The following is a 4,734-nucleotide window of genomic DNA, read 5'->3' as shown; positions in this document are numbered from 1 at the left end:
TGTTGTATGGTTGCGAGGCGTGGGCTATGGATAGAGTTGTGCGCAGGAGGATGGACGTGCTGGAAATGAGATGTTTGAGGAAAATGTGTGGTGTGAGGTGGTTTGATCGAGTAAGTAACGTAAGGGTAAGAGAGATGTGTGGAAATAAAAAGAGCGTGGTTGAGAGAGCAGAAGAGGGTGTTTTGAAATGGTTTGGGCACATGGAGAGAATGAGTGAGGAAAGATTGACCAAGAGGATATATGTGTCGGAGGTGGAGGGAACGAGGAGAAGAGGGAGACCAAATTGGAGGTGGAAAGATGGAGTGAAAAAGATTTTGTGTGATCGGGGCCTGAACATGCAGGAGGGTGAAAGGAGGGCAAGGAATAGAGTGAATTGGAGCGATGTGGTATACAGGGGATGACGTGCTGTCAGTGGATTGAGTCGGGGCATGTGAAGCGTCTGGGGTAAACCATGGAAAGCTGTGTAGGTATGTATATTTGCGTGTGTGGACGTGTGTATGTACATGTGTATGGGGGGGGGGGGTTGGGCCATTTCTTTCGTCTGTTTCCTTGCGCTACCTCGCAGACGCGGGAGACAGCGACAAAGTATAAAAAAAAAAAAAAAAAAAAAATATATATATATTTCATACTATTCGCCATTTCCTGCATTAGCGAGGTAGCATTAAGAACAGAGGACTGGACCTTTGAGGGAATATCCTCTCCTGGCCCCCTTCTCTTTCCCTTCTTTTGGAAAATTAAAAAAAAAAATCGAGAGGGGAGGATTCCCAGCCCCCCGCTCCCTTCCCTTTTAGTCGCCTTCTACGACGCGCAGGGAATACGTGGGAAGTTTCTTTCTCCCCTATCCCCAGGGATATAAATATATAGGTATGAATATGTGCATGATTATATATGTATATGTCCGTGTATGTATTTGGTAAACCAAATGGCATCCCAGCCTCATCTTTCCAATGCACATCAACTGACTCATTTCCCTCGTGTCTCCCCTGATGATGCGATCACCACACAAAAGTGCACCCAGGAACCCATCGTGCTTCACTCTCCCTGCGGACTCACAGGAATATTTTATTTTTTTTTACTTTACCCTGCCCCGCCATCGAGGCAGCGCAAAGAAACAGACGAAAGAAATGGCCCAACCCACCCACATACAATGTACACACATACACGCCCACACACGCACATACACACGCCCACACATCTCAATGCACACATATACATACACACACAGACACACACACATATACACATGTACACAATTCACACCTGCCGCCCATTCACTCCCGTCGCCACCCCGCCACACATGAAAAGACAACAAAGGCCACACCCGCCCACACTCAGTCTCCACCTGTCATGTACAATGCACTGAACAGATACCTATACATCTCAAAGTATACATATATATGCACACACAGACATATACATATATACACATATACATAATTCATACTGTCTGCCTTTATTCATTCCCATCGCCACCCCGCCACACATGAAATCACAACACCCTCCCCCCGCATGTGCATGAGGTAGCTCTAGGAAAAGAAAACAAAGGCCATATTCGTTCACACTCAGTCTCTAGCTGTCATGTATAATGCACTGAAACCACAGCTCCCTTTCCACATCCAGGCCCCACAGAACTTTCCATGGTTTACCCCAGATGCTTCACACGCCCTGGTTCAATCCACTGACAGCATGTCGACCACGGTATACCACATCGTTCAAATTTACTCTATTCCTTGCATGCCTTTCACCCTCCTGCATGTTCAGGGCCCGATCACTTAAAATCTTTTTCACTCCATCTTTCCACCTCCAATTTGGTCTCCCACTTCTCCTCATTCCCTCCACCTCTGACACATATATCCTATTGGTCAATCATTCCTCACTCATTCTCTCCATGTGACCAAACCATTTCAAAACACCCTCTTCTGCTCTCTCAACCACACTCTTTTTATTACCACACATCTCTCTTACCCTATTATTACTTACTTGATCAAACCACCTCACACCACATATTGTCCTCAAACATCTTATTTCCAGCACATCCACCCTCCTCCACACAACTCTATCCATAGCCCACGCCTCGCAACCATATAACATTGTTGGACCCACTATTCCTTCAAACATACCCATTTTTGCTTTCCGAGATAATGTTCTTGACTTCCACACAATCTTCAACACTCCAAGAACTTTCGCCCCCTCCCCCACCCTATGATTCACTTCCGCTTCCATGGTTCCATCTGCTGCCAAATCCACTCCCAGATATCTAAAACACTTCACTTCCTCCAGTTTTTCTCCATTCAAACTTACCTCTCAATTGATTTGTCCCTCAACCCTACTGTACCTAATAACCTTGCTCTTATTCACATTTACTCTCAGCTTTCTTCTTTCACACACTTTACCAAACTCAGTCTCCAGCTTCTGCAGTTTCTCACACGAATCAGCCACCAGCACTGTATCATCAGCGAACAACAATTGACTCACTTCCCAAGCTTTCTCATCCACAACAGACTGCATACTTGCCCCTCTTTCCAAAACTCTTCATTCACCTCCCTAACAACCCCATCCATAAACAAATTAAAAACCATGGAGACTTCGCACACCCCTGCTGCAAACCAGCATTCACTGAGAACCAATCGCTTTCCTCTCTTCCTACACGCACACATGCTTTATACATATACATATATACACATATTCATACTTGCTTGCTTCATCCATTCCTGGTGCCACCTCTCCCCACAGGAAACAGCATTGCTACCCTCTGCTTCAGGGAGGTAGTGCCAGGAAAACAGACAAAAAGGGCCACACTCATTTACACTTAGTCTCTAGCTGTCATGAGTAATGCACTGAAACCACAGCTCCACAGAACTTTCCATGGTTTACCACAGACGATTCACATGCCCTAATTCAGTCCATTGACAGCACATTGACCCCGATATACCACACTGTTCCAATTCACTTTATTCCTTGCACACCTCTCATCCTCCTGTATGTTCAGGCCCTGATCGCCCCAAAATCTTTTTCAATCCATCCTTCCACCTCCAGTTTGGTCTCCCTGTTTCCTCCACCTCTGACACATATATCCTCTTTGTCAATCTTTCCTCACTCATTCTCTCCATATGTCCAAACCATTTCAGCATATCCTCTTCTTTTATTTCAACCACACTCTTCATATCTCCACACATCTCTCTTACCCTTTCATTACTTACTTGATCAAACCACCTCACACCACATATTGTCCTCAAACGTTTCATTTCCAACAAAACCACCCTCCTACATACAACCCTATTTATAGCCCCCATGCCTCACAACCATATATTATTTTTGGAACTCCTATTCCTTCAAACATGCCCATTTTTGCTCTCCTAGATAACGTTCTCTCCTTCCATGCATTCTTCATCGCTCCCAGAACCTTTGCCCCCTCCCCACCCTGTGACTCACTTCTATTTCCATGATTCCATTTGCTACTAGGTCCACTCCCAGATATCTAAAACACTTCACTTCCTCCAATTTTTCTCCATTCAAACTCACATCCCAATATCTTGTCCCTCAACTCTACTGAACCTAAGCCAGTGATGGGGCCTGCCAGCCAAAGTATCACACATCCCTGGTTGATTACAACAAATGGTGAGCCACAAGGATCAGTTGTGGTAACACTTCTTTTTCTCATACACATCAATAACACTCATAATGGCCTGCACTGTTATGGCAAAACTTGCAGTCAATGCACATACATGGGCAAACTGACATACACAAAGCTGAAAATAGTTACAATGGAAAATGAACATCATCTGCAAATTGACATCCACAAACTGTTGGACATGTGGCCAATAAATTTCATGATCAGCATGTGCAAAATTTTACACATTGCAAATAAAAAGAAAAAAGACAAGCAATTAATTCTATTCAGCTACAGAAAGTAAATAAGGAAGAAGACTTTAGAGTGATTGTGTTGGATGTTCATAAAGTAAGTTAACAATGCACAGGTTACACCTTTAGGGTACTGAATTCATGTCAAAGAAACTAGTCCTCACTGTACAATTCACCTTGAGTAATGTATTCAATTTTGGTTACCCTATGTGAAAAAAGATAGACTGAACAAATAAAAACCATAGTGAGCAAACAAGATGTTCCTGAACTACAATCTGAATTCCAGTAGAGAAGGGGTGAACCTTAGCTTAAAAAACAAAGGCTAAAAAATATTATATAAGAAACCAAAATTATCAAAGCCTTCGATAAACTCACTCTCTCTCTGATGCTCATTCTCTCTAGGAACTCCCTCAAGGGGGTGGCCACACCAAAATTCTCCATAACTGGTGAACTCCACTGTCACATCTTAGGCCTGAGTGCCTCTTCCTTAACATGCCACTGGCAGAAGGCAACTCTAGTGCAGTGTCTCCAGAGTCACCCACCTAATGTTACTACCAACTACATCCACCTACCTACTTTCACTTGTAGTAATGAGGGCAAACACTTTACTTCAAATGAGACACTCTTCCTTCAAAGGGAGTACTGTAGTTGAAAGAAAAATCAGATATATTTAAGAAGAGATTTGACCATTCTTCACTTCCAAGTTCACAATTGAAACCATTCGTCCCTCCTTAGCTACATAAAATATTTACCGGCCTTTTTTATTCTTAAGGCACTAATCTCTTCCATTATCATAAACAGCCTGGTCTACTGCTGTTTACAATCCTTTCATTCTCTGCAAAATTTGGAAATAATGAGACCAAATCCTTAATA

This window comes from Panulirus ornatus, chromosome 47 (assembly GCF_036320965.1).
Source record: "Panulirus ornatus isolate Po-2019 chromosome 47, ASM3632096v1, whole genome shotgun sequence".
NCBI lineage: Eukaryota > Metazoa > Arthropoda > Malacostraca > Decapoda > Palinuridae > Panulirus > Panulirus ornatus.
This window is presented reverse-complemented; position numbering follows the sequence as displayed.